The sequence below is a fragment of the Hydra vulgaris genome, chromosome 05 (genome assembly GCF_038396675.1).
Source record: "Hydra vulgaris chromosome 05, alternate assembly HydraT2T_AEP".
Lineage (NCBI taxonomy): Eukaryota > Metazoa > Cnidaria > Hydrozoa > Anthoathecata > Hydridae > Hydra > Hydra vulgaris.
This window is the reverse complement of record NC_088924.1, coordinates 44,459,084-44,472,566: the sequence shown is the minus strand read 5'-3', so window position 1 is coordinate 44,472,566 and position 13,483 is coordinate 44,459,084. Positions and strand designations below refer to the sequence as shown.

General features: G+C 28.2%; 1 long non-coding RNA gene across 1 annotated transcript in view; it reads right to left on the bottom strand.

Annotated features, from left to right (window-relative positions):
• Nucleotides 1–13,483, bottom strand: part of LOC136080887 (uncharacterized) — a 30,516-nt gene that overhangs the window by 293 nt on the left and 16,740 nt on the right. The gene's annotated exons all lie outside the window — the stretch shown is intronic.

Below are 13,483 nucleotides of genomic sequence, written 5' to 3'. Positions count from 1 at the left end.
AGCAAAACAGCACAAATAAAAACAAACTTTACACAAACGAAAAGGCAAAACATAAAAACTACAAAATGAAAGCAAAAACAACAAAACGAAAAGGCAAACTCAAGAACTTCTACAAAATAAAATTAAATTAAAAAATAAAACAATCTTTTGTTATTTTTGGCAAAAAAAGAAAGGCGAAGAAAATTTGGTAAAACAGAAAAACAGAAAACAAAAAGAAAAATAATTAACAACAAACAGCACAAAAAATAACAAACTTTACGCAAGCAAAAAGACAAACACAATAACTACAAAATGAAAGCAAAAAGTACAAAACGAAAATGCAAACACAAAAACTTCTACAAAATAAAATAAAATAATAATAATCTTCTATTATTTTTGGCGAAAAAAAAAAGACGTAGAAAAATTGTTCGCGATGTATTTTTACGTTTTAGTTCTTTCTATTATTATTTCGAACTTTTGTCTTTTAAATTTGTACTTTGCTTTTGATTGATTTTTTTTGTTTTGTTTTCGTTTTATTAAATCTGTTTGTTCTTTTATACTTTTATTAATTTTCGTGTTTTATTTGTCTTCAATTTTTAACTCATTTATACCTTTCAATAATTTTCTCATTTTACTTTATTTTTAACAAATCTTTTTTTATTCTTTAAAAAAATTTCTTTCGCCTTATCTCTTTTTTTCCTTTTCACCGTTAAATAAACGCTACTGCCATTTGCAACGTCATTGCATTGATTAAAAAAGTAATTTTCACTTTCTTTTCAACAATAAAATGCAATTGTCAATTTAATATCTCTAATAATAATAATAATAAGAAATCTATTAAAATGTCTCTTGTTCTGCACATGATTTGAAAACTTCTTTAAGGTAAAAAAATATGGTAAAAAAGCTAAAAACTTTTTTATTTTAGATTTTAATTTCTTTAAAACTAAAAATATGAACAATAATGTTAATTGTGAGAAAAAAAACTTTTTAAAAATTAAAAAAAGTAATTTTAAACTGCTGAGTCAGCATAAAAATGCACAAAAAGTGAGTTATGCAAAACAACTTAAAAATACACATGCTATCAAGCTAAAGTTTTACAAATCAGAGAAAACACATTTATAAAGTGCCTGAAGCAGGATTATTTTATATTTTTTGCTCTTTTATAATGGCCACTAAATTAGTGAATAATCCTAAAATTTAACTTAAAGTTGACAGGGAAATACAAGTTTTTCAAAAAAAAATATATTACTGTTGAAGATGCTGCTTCAGGCTCTACTTTAAAGTATAATAATCAACTCCTGAAAATTCGAACGTTTTAACTACATGCAGTTTCATTTCAATGTTCTAGGATTATAACATTAAAAAAATATAAAATGAAGCAAAATGCAAAAGAAATTTAGTATTTAATAATTTCCTGCAAAGTATATACCTAAACCTTCAGTTTCTTTTTCATTTTCAATGAAACCATTTCTATCGGCTCTTAATTTGTTCCTCTGACTAATTTGAGGTACTTTACTTTTTTTGTGCATGCCTTTTACCCTTGAAAGGGTGACCAGGGTAAGGTCCATGAGCTCCTAAAAGATATTTTCCAAACAAAATATTAACATGTTTGATTAACTTTTCTTACCCTGCTAAACCATCAATGTATGTTAAAGCAGCTGATGCTACACATATTTCTAATGTTTGCTTTGAAACAAAATTATTTCTTGGGCAATTTTTCCATATAATTTGGTTAAAAGCTTCATTAGGGTTTTGAGTTGTACCACCTAAGCATTTTAACAACAAATCGCCTGCACTAAGGTCAATAAAAATTGGTTTAACTATACATTTTATGATTAATTATATGATTCAAAAAAAATGAGACAAACTGGTGTGTGCTTTATAATTTTTTTGACCAGTAATTATATCCCTCTGCCATTTACATCAATTATTTAAACTGCCAGGACAAAAGTGGTGCCTCTCAACACTGTCAGGAATATCGCTGCAATGCCACAAAACAGATAACACTGATTTTTTCATAGCATACAATTAACCAATAATTTATCGGATAGCAATTCCATAGTAATTTTACATCTTGTTAATAATTTTATCTGTTAATCTTCCTTTTCCAGGAATTGGTTTATTGTCAACTAATATTTTCCCCTTGTAATCATTACAAAGTTTTTGTAGTCTTATCTTCATTCTTTTCTGGACATTGCCAACAAACTCAAGCTTAAATGAATTCAATGCTTCTCTGTAAGGTTTGGGTTCCAAAACTTTTAAAAATGAATTAGTATCTCTATCACCAATGTAATGTGAGTATCTCAAATAATTTATTTACTGACAAACAAAAATGGCAACTGATCCAGTAGCCTCCATTGTACCAGAAGTTTTATCATAATTATTTTGGCAAACATGGTTGGATTTTCAAATTTGAAACTCTGTTGAGGCCTTTTTTTTTCCCACACTGAACAGCTTTTACAAAATTTAGTTAAATTTTTTTTAGATTGCAAGATTTAACAAAAAATTGTTTTTCTTAAATCTTGCAATTCCAGAAACAACTCCTAAGAGAGCTATGTCCTCGCTTTTACTATGTACTATCTATGCTAATTTAATAGCTTGAAAACGATCTCACTTCTGCTACAGCATGGGGCTCAGAGTGGCTGGTGAACTTTAATTCAAATAAAACCCAATTTTTTTCAGCCAATCATTATCACAATAATTTAGATCTTACATTTATTATGAACAATAACATACTTGAGTCATCTACCCTTAATGTTCTAGGATCAACTCTTACTTCTGATTTTTCTTGAAAACCATATATCAAATCCATTACAAAATTAGCATCTGCTAAGGTTGCATCTCTTTATCCTGCTTGACACTTTCTTACTCCAGATTCTATTCTTTATCTCTATAAACCTCAAATTTGTCCTTGTATAGAATATTGTTGTCATATCTAGGGCGGATCTTCCAAAGATGCTCTTTCTCTTTTAGACAAGGTGCAAAAATTCATTGTAAACATAATTAGACCTGCTCTTGCAGCCAACCTCCTACCATTATCACATCGTCGTAATGTTGCTTCTCTTTCTCTTTTCTACAAATACTATAATGGGCACTGCTCTAAAGAGCTAGAAACTATTTTGCCATCTACTAAAATTAATTCTCGTGTTACTCTTCATTTGATTAAGTCTCATCCTTTTACTGTGACTCTTCCTAAAGTGCTCTAAAAACTCTTATCTGTCTATTTTTTTTCCTTGAACATAAGATCTTTGGAATTTGCTTCTTTTATCTTGTTTTCCTGAATCATATAATTTGCAATCTATTAAGTCATCTGTTAATGGCTATCTTGCTCTACAAACTTAATCTTTTCTCTCCCAGTAACTTCCAACTCTAATAGTGATTGCTTGCAACATTGTTGGAAGCAAAAAAAAAAAAAAAAAAAACTTGAAATTTAGTCAATAATTGATTTTCTTGTAATTGTATATGTATTTCTTTAGCAGCATTTTCCATACTAGAAAGTGCACTCTCTGTATAAGACTTATTAAGACTCAAGTTTATAGCATCATATTATTTACTAGTCATAGGTGGTGGCATGTTCCTTATACTTTCATATACTTTCATAGCTTTATGTCCCATACCTTACTGTTCTATAATTTATATCATATTTTTTTTTACTTATACCTTTAATTAATTCTGATCATGAATAAAAACTATATTTCCAATCACAAGAAGTACACAATATGCAAACTTTGTTTGAAAATTCTTTACGCTGTTCTGGTATCAAGAATACATCTACTTTTTGATTGCAAATTGGACATATAGCAAACATATTTATAATACTACAAATAACTGAAAAGTTTAATATATAGCAGTCATCTTTTTTAAGAGTTCAGAAAGGTTTTCTGGAAGTGAGGAGGTACAAATGTGCTGATTGCCACAGCATAAACGTTTGTTTTTTTTCTTATTATTATTTTATTTTTCTTGTTAGCCATATATAAACCTTAAACTAACAAAATATCTTCAGTAAAATTTTTAAATATAGTAACTTATTAGTATTTGAAAAACTAACCCAATAACACTTCAAGATAAAGATGTTCAACAAGCAATTCACGTAAAAAACAATAGAAGTACAAACAGCAGAATACTTTGAAGCATAGTAAATATATTTCAAATTACATAGATACCAATAACTTAAATTTTATAGGACTTAAACAATACGAATTGGCTAACAGTTGTGGTTGCTATTCACGTTGCTATGTAGTAAGTGACCCATCCCCAGATAAAAATGAGACTTTTTTTTAAACCCGGCCCTGGCAAAACTATAAGATTTAGGGGTTGATAGATGAGGCTAGAAAAAAATTTATAATACTTTATATATTATAATTTTATGCATACATTTGCTATTTATTAAATACTGTCATATACTTATATATTTTCAAACTCTAATTTACTACCAAAAAAATTGCAAGCTTAAAAAGTTCATGAAGATCGATATTGTAGATAAGAAACAAAACAGGAGCAAAGAAGAACCTTTTGGTACCCTTAAAGTTACTTGAATTAAAGAAGAGTAGGCTTTCAAGAATAACTTCAATACTGCAGTTAAAAAGAAATAATTTAATAATCTCAAAGCCTTTATATACAGATAGAAGACTTTATAACAGAGTGAAGACTAATGGTTGGATAGTTAGAGAGCTCAAAGTGTTTTCTCGAGTTTTTAAAAATCGGAACCACTTATTTGGCACTTTTTAAAAATTTAACAAAAATTGAAGAGAGTTCTGGAGAACACTTTTTTAAGACTATGATGGAAATTTTGCCTGAAGCAAAAACTGTAGAGGTATTTAATTGAGAACTAACTTTAGCATTAGAAGCCAGAGCGATTTGGACATTTAACAATAGGTTAATCTAATTAACAGGCAGGAATAGTATGGCCATTAGATTCAAGAGTCAAATTAGAGTAAGATTTCTATGCAAATAACTATGATTTATTCTGGGGAGAAGTAAAAAGATCAGACCCATGAATTAGAGATTAAATGTTAGAATTACTTTAGTTAGTGACATTGTTGAAGACTAACCAAAAGTCTCTAGAACTTAACATCAATATAAGATACAAGATTTAGTTAACTGAGAATAACAGAGCTTAATATCAGACAAGACTTTTTTATATTGGCTTCTTGGAATAATAAAAGGACATTTGTTCTTAAGAGAGATGTTCTTGTAAAAAAGATGAAATAAATTATTGATAAAGCAACTGCTCAAGATGGTAAAAAATATGGAGTAGAACGAGGCTTGACTTAAAATTGAAGAGTAGGAATAAAAGCTTCCAAACTTTTAGTCCAGAAAGAATAAAAGCTTCCGAGATGCGCTTTATGCATACTTATTATGGATATAAACATATGTTTGCTATTTATTTAAATGCTAGCATACAATATCCTTTATACTTTTATAAACTTTAGTATTCATAGGGTGCAGTATTTGCTAAAAAAGAAGATGATCAGATAGTGATGATGATGATGATGATGATGATGATGATGATGATGATGATGATGATGATGATGATGATGATGATGATGATGATAGCAATGATGGTTATGATGAACATGTTGATCATAATGTTTATATATATACAAAATATAACATGAATTTTGAATTAAAAAAATATACTTTAGGATGTATAAATGTCTCTGTAGCCCCAATCACAAACCCAGCCCTGGCTATATTTTATTAAACCTCGCCCTGGCCCTGGTCTAATTTCAACCCCAGTCGCTTCCTATTGCTATGAACAATAATTAACATAAGATGACAAATTTGTTGTTTTAAACAGATTTTTAATATGAACAATTAATAAAAATCACTTTCCTCTAAAAGATAGGTAGTTTATCTAACAAAAACAATTAAAAAAACAAACATTTTTTTGCATTTATTTACCATGGATCCACCAATGTCTATGCTTCTAATAATAATTTCTAATTAATACATTATCTTAGTATTCAATTTTCTTTAGACAACTCTGTATCATTTTATTTATTAATGCTTAAAGATTTTAGATGATTAGCATACCGAGATTCGAACAGAGTTTCACAGAATCCAAAATATACTTTTTCTTTGTAGTTAGGTTTATTTGACAACACGATGGCTTTGTCAAGCAGTGATTGTTTATGGGGCATATGAATTTGTTGACACAGTTGCATGTTTTTAACTCAGCTGTACCTTGATTATACAATATCCTGTGATTGTGCGAATTAATGATGGACTTAATGTTTGGCATACATCAGTAGCTTATTTTGATGGTATTTCGATTACCTCATGAAGTTTGTGACCAACCGGAAAGTGCAGGTCTACCATGGCCAAAAAAGAACTGCCTATTTCTGTTGCAGCATTGGTAGTAAGAGGTGAGTTGTACCAGATTATGTTTTGTGATATTTGAATTTGTTGAGTTTTTAATTCAAATGGTAAGCAAGTTTACAGATAAAATCTAATTTAAATAATGCATCTTGATAACGAGGAATGGATTATTTAAAAAAATTTTGTTATAGAATAAATTGACAATATCAGTTTGATAGTCAGCATGCATGTAACTAATTGAATTACCAGGCTTGCAATAAGGTTGGAAAAAACTGTCTTTACGATTTAATATTAAGTCCAGATAACTAACAACTTTGAAATTACAGCTGATGGATATAAGGAGACTTTTTCCATTTGTTGGCCACTCCAGTTCTTAAACATTTCTAGACCATCATCTTTCTACAATCTAAATTCATCTTTGTTGTAAGACTGTAATACATAAAATAAGATAAATATTCCAACTAACTCAAAAACTTCTGCGCCATCAAAGACTCCCAATGGTGACAACATATAAATCTCCACTCTTTTAAATTCAGGCTTCACCATTGTTAATAATGATTTCCCAGCGTGATGTAATATCTATGACATATGATATTGTGATATATAATTTTTTGACACCAGTGATTGGATAATCGTATGTTTTTTTCATTACACAATATATTGTAATTTTTAGGGCTTTTTTGTTTTTGATCTTCAATGGTTGATGATTGCTGTATAAACATGAAACTTTAAGTACCATAGAAAAAGTTGTTTTTACTTTGGTATTAATGATGTAATGTTAGCAAATTTGTGGCCAATGCCAATACTTATGGATGGGGAAAGGCAGAAACCGATGTCAATGAATTAACCAATTATTAAAATTTTGAAAATATAAAACCATACAACTTTAAATTGTGTAAACTTTTCATGGAATCAGTACTGGTAAACAAATACTTGCACACAAATCAGAGCCAAACCATTATTTTAAAAGATATTAGAAAAACTCAGATATTTAAAAAAAAAAAAATTTTTCAGTTTTTTTTACTATAAAAATTATTCCAAAAACAACATTATGGTAATAAAAGTAAATGTACATTCAGCAGTTAAATTAACACTTATATTTGATAAAATATAGCCGGGGTCGGTGCTGGGTTTGTGACCAGGCCTGCATAAATATTAATACATCCTATTTTTCTTCAAAATTCATGTTATATTTGGTATATATATGCATATATATACATCATTATAATCAACATGATCATCATGATCATGTTGATTATAATGATGTTTATATATGCATATATATACCATAATCATCATCATCATCATCATCATCATCATCATCATCATCATCATCATCATCATCATCATCATCATCATCATCATCATCATCATCATCATCATCATCATCATCATCATCATAATCATCATCATCATTATCATCATCATCATCATCATCACCATCATCATAATCATCATCATCATAACCTTTCTCTTTTATGCTGTTTCTTCAATCATGGTCAATGCTCAAACAAGCTATCATCTCTATTATGATTAACCAAAACTCATTCTTGCTTGGTTTCTTATTCAACAAATTGCATCCTTTTACTGTATCCGTCCCTTCACGCTATAAAAACTTTTGTTAATCCAGATTTTTTCCTTGCACATCAAAAAAACCTTTCAACTCTTACCCACCTTTATGTTTTTTTTTTTAATACAACCTACAACTTTTTAAGTCTTAAGTAAACCTTTTCCTTGCTTTTTAAATTATTCTTTATTTTAAAACATCAAAAAAGACTGTCAAACCACAAAAGCTTAAAAGCATAGATGTTAAGCTTATAAAAATTTTGTTAAATGAAATAAATAATTAACAAAAATCATATTTATAAAATAAACTTACCTAAAAAATCAATCACAGAGTTTTCATCTTTTATTTTAAGAGTTGTCAGATTCGCTAAATGTTTCAAAAGACTAGTTTCTTTTTCATTTGTTAATCCACAGATCATTGGTAAACACCTTTTTAGTTTTTTGTTGGATATAATCTCACTGTCAGTGAAACGATTGTATGCAAACACAGATGCACAGAACTCCATTATTGTTAGGTGTACAAATTTATAATGATAACCAAAGTTTTTTTCAATTCTCTCAATAAAAACCAGAAAGTCTATCTTCAACATCATTAAAGTCACTAAAACAAACTTCAATTTCTTTTCTGGAAAAAACAAACTTATTTTCCACCAACAAGCAATATGCAATTTTAGAAATATTAAATATAAATTTTCTATTATGATCATTTTCCATCATCTTATAAATCGGCTCGTTAGCTCTGTTGACAAGTTTTTGAAAAAAATAAAAAAATATACTAGCATACAAATCTGACATAGTTAAGTAGGAATATTCATCTCTATGCTTTGATTCAGAAATTATTGCACAAATAAGAGACAAATAAAAAGGCATAGATGCCATGACTTTTGCAATAGGAGATTTATTTAAAACTCTTTTAACAGTTTCTTTAGTATCATTATTGAATAAATTATCTTCTATATAAAAATTAATTCCACTTTTGTTAAACCCCATTATTTGAATAGAAAACTTTTCATTACATTCTGGAAGTGAATTTTCATATTGTGATATAGCACTAATTCTTCCAGATATAACAGATTTAAACTTTGGAATTTCTAATAAAGCATTGACTATTGGATACTTATCTTCAGAATTGTTTTTTATTAACTCATCAAAGTATTGAAACTCGTCTAACCCATCAATCATTAGCATTAAAGAATGATTTGAAATATTAAAACCTTTCAAAATATCTTTGTAAAAAATATTTAGTAATTCATTAATACCAGAAATATTTTGGTATTGATTAAGCTATCTGCACTCAATATAAAATAAAAGATCAACATTTTTTAATATTAAATCATTTGACCAATCAAGCAAATATTTTTTAAGTAACCATGTTTTACCAATTTGAAAACCATTATTATGGTAAGGCAATAAAGAAAAACGACTTAAATATGCAAAACAACACAAAGATTGGGCCCAGGAAATGTTTAATCGGGTTCTGTACACCGATGAGTCCAAATTCGAAATTTTTGGAACGAAAAGATGCCAATATGTTTGAAAAAGAATTGTAGAAGCCTATTAGCCCGAATGTTTAAAACTTACCATTAAACACAGAGAAGGCTCTTTACAAGTTTGGGCCTGTTTATCTTCATCGGGAGTAGGTGATTTGATCAAAATAGGGGAATCTCACCGGGGAATGTCATATGGACATCCTAACACAACAAGCTGTATCATCCGGAATGAGACTAATAGGTCATAATTTTATTCTGCAGCAGGACAATGACCCAAAACATTGTTCCCGAGTAGCAAATAATTATTTAACTGAAATGGCAGAGGAAGGAGAACTGGAATTGATAATCTGGCCTCCCCAGTTTTGAGTATAATTGAGCATATTTGGGATTACCTGGACAGAAAGAAGGTCGAACATGCTCCCCGAAATGCTGAAGAATGTTTTGAAGTACTTCAAAGAGAATGGCACAACACACCCCAGGATTTTATAACTAACTTGTATGAATCTATTCCTCGGCGAATATTGGCTGGGATTGAGCCAAAAGGAGGACATAGTAAATATTAAGAGTTTTTTCTGAAGTTTGACATTAAAGAGTTTGTAATTGTTCCATACTTTGCGTGAAAAACATATGTTTTAATAAGTTTATAATTTAGAATTACAAACTTAAATATTAGAGAAGAATTCTCCGGGATTTTTTGAAAAAAATGTAAGTGGTCTAAAACCTATTCACAGTACTATATATATATATATATATATATATATATATATATATATATATATATATATATATATATATATATATATATATATATATATATGTATGTATACATATATATATGTATATATATATATATATGTATATATATATATATGTATATATATATATGTATATATATATACATATATATATATATATATATATATATATATATGTATATATATATATATATTTTATATACAGTTTTTAAGTTCAAAAACAGTATATATGTATATATATATATAAGTATATATATATATATGTATATATATATATATATGTATATATATATATATATATATATATATCGGTTATTTTATATGAAATCACCTAGTTTTTCAAAAATGCCCCAGGGTACCACTTCAAATTTGCTTCAAATTTCGACCACCCACAGCTTTTATGAAAAAAACACAATCCTGAAAATTTCAGCTTGATTGACAAAACAATTTAAAAGTTATAATTGAATTAATATTGACCAAAATCAAAAAAATTTGAGGATCTGGAGCTTACAGTAGATTTTTTCGATTCTTACTAGATCATAATTTTTATAATAAAATAGATGATCACCTGAAATTTTTTACGGTAATGGTTTTTCACTTAAATTATCTATTTTTGTAGGTGTTTTTGACTGATTTTAAACATTTTTTAAGTTCAAAAACAGTTTAAAATCAGTCAAAAACACCTACAAAAATGTACTTCAAAAAACTTGTACTTCAAAAATAACTCAATATTAGAAAATAATTTGCAAACTTTTGATGTGCTACAGTTCAATACCAACAGACAAGCTGTGCCAATTTTTTGTTACTTTTGTGTACTTAGAGTAACCACATGTGGAAAAAATTAAAATTATGTGTGAAAAAATTAAAATTATGAAACTTTTTACTGGCAAGGTTCTATATATAGATAATCACTAAAAAATGTAGGAAAGAAATGATGTAGCAATCAACTTGTTTCTCCACTTAGCGGCCTTGTTCGTCAAGGTTCGTGTTTTGGAGTTATAGAGTTGGGAGAGTTTTATAACCACAAGTAGCCACCTCACCTCCTGTAGTGGCCTTAGGGAGGTGAATTACAAAAAAAAAAAAAAAAAAAAAAATAGGAGGAACTATAAAAAGTGAAGCAGTGAAGTGTCTACAAGCATCAAATGCAAACCAGATTCTCACACCAAATGAACTGTTTGCATAGGCGGAAAAAAACATTAAAGGTGTTAAATTATTTTACATTTCAAGTGATATCAATAATCATGAAACTTATTTTAACCTAAAGAAACAATATGAGGAGATGAGGACAGTCCCAGGCACAAGAAGCTATCGCAGTTTTGTACCAGGTGGAGAGAAATTATTTTTACGGAGAATATCTAGCGATACTGTCTATGATCTACCCATTTGCTGAATAATATTAACTTGGCAAAAAAAGATCCTTCTAACTTTCAACCTGGTAAATACATTGCATGTTTTTATGATGATGAATGGTACATAGGGCTTGTACTTGAGATTTGTAATGAAAACCAAGATGATTTTTAATGAAAACCAAGATGTTAATGTAAAATTCATATATAGAAACAAATTAAATTTAAAATGGACTAATGATGCACGATCAGGTCAATGTTGAGTTCCATTTGACAAAGTAATATGTCAAATAAGTGCTCCATCCATTAATGGTAGAAGTGCTCGTGACTACAAACTTGCTAATAATGATTTTGAAAGTATTATGAGTTACGTAAATTAGAGATAAAGAAATTAGTGTACTTGTGTTTTATGTGTATATACACTTCTTCTTTCAGCATTTTTTATTTTTTTGAACTATAATATAGCTTGCTATATATACTTCAAAAAAATTAGGTATAGCTATTAGGTATCCTTTAAAACTAAAAAAGCATTGCCCACAAAATTCTAAAATTATGCCATAAGATAGATAGGTCTTTAATTTTTTTTTAGTGATTGTCTATATATAGAACCTTGCCAGTAAAAAGTTTCATAATTTATTTTAACTGTCTACGCTACTTTCTATGCCTACAAAGTGAATGTTATTTATTGTATCTTTTTAAGAAAGTGATATTTTAACAGGCTACTGCAAGTGCTAAAATAACTTTTAACACAACTTTAATTTTTTCCACAAGTGGTTACTCTAAGTAAACAAAAGTAACAAAAAATTGGAATAGCTTGTCTGTTAGTATTGAACTGTGGCACATTAAAGTTTGCAAATTATTTTCTTATATTGCGTTATTTAGCAACTTTAAAGTACAAGAACTCAAAAACTGATTAAAATCAGTCAAAAACACCTACAAAAATAGATAATTTAAGTGAAAAACCATTACCATAAAAAATTTCAGGTGATCATCTATTTTATTATAAAAATTATGATCTAGTAAAAATCAAAAAAATTTACTGTAGGCTCCAGACCCTCAAATTTTTTTTATTTTGGTCAATATTAATTCAGTTATAACTTTTGAATTGTTTTGTCAATCAAGCTGAAATTTGATCGTGTTTTTTTCATAAAAGCTGTGGGTGGTTAAAATTTGAAGCAAATTTGAGGTGGTACCCTGGGGACCATTGGGTGATTTGATATGGAATGACCCATAACTAAATAAGTGTAAACTGTAACTGAAAAACTGGGTAACTGAAAAACCAGTTTGTTAATGTTAGTCGCCCGCCAACATTTTGAGTTGTCCATCGCTTTTATTTATAAAAATTTTGGCATTCAGTTGAGCTTTAGCATATTCAAACCATTTTCCCTTATAGATTTAAATGTAGATTAGAAATAATTTGCATAGATAAAAATAATATTGTAAACAATTGATAACATTCATATTTCTACTTTTAGATAAAGAACATGCTGATATATATGCCATTAGTTTTTTCAAATGAATTGAATGCTTATCTTATAAAAAAATGGGTGCTCATTTTAACAACGACAAAGTATTAACAAATATAAAAAATAATTTACAAATACTTTAAAACACTTTGCTTTTAATGTATTGTAATTATTAAGATCTTACTTGCTACAGGAGCCTGAAAACTATTGATATTTTACCACATTGTAATCGTTTAGTAATTTAACACAGCTGCTGCCATTACTCATTCGGGAGCGTTTGACACAGAGTTTTTAAAAAAAGAATTAGCATACTTGGCCTTTTAATATTTCTCTTTATATTTTTGACCACCAGGGACACAATAAGGTATTCTTAAAACCTTATAATCTGTTAATATCTGCTAAATCAGTAATACGGTCAAAAACTTTTTAACTTGATGACTTCTGTAGTAATGGATAAACCTTATGTTATTTTTAAATTAGTATAGTAACTTTTGTCAATTGTATTTAAAGTATATTAATCTGTAATTATTATTTTTTAAGAACTAGAAGACAATGCTCTT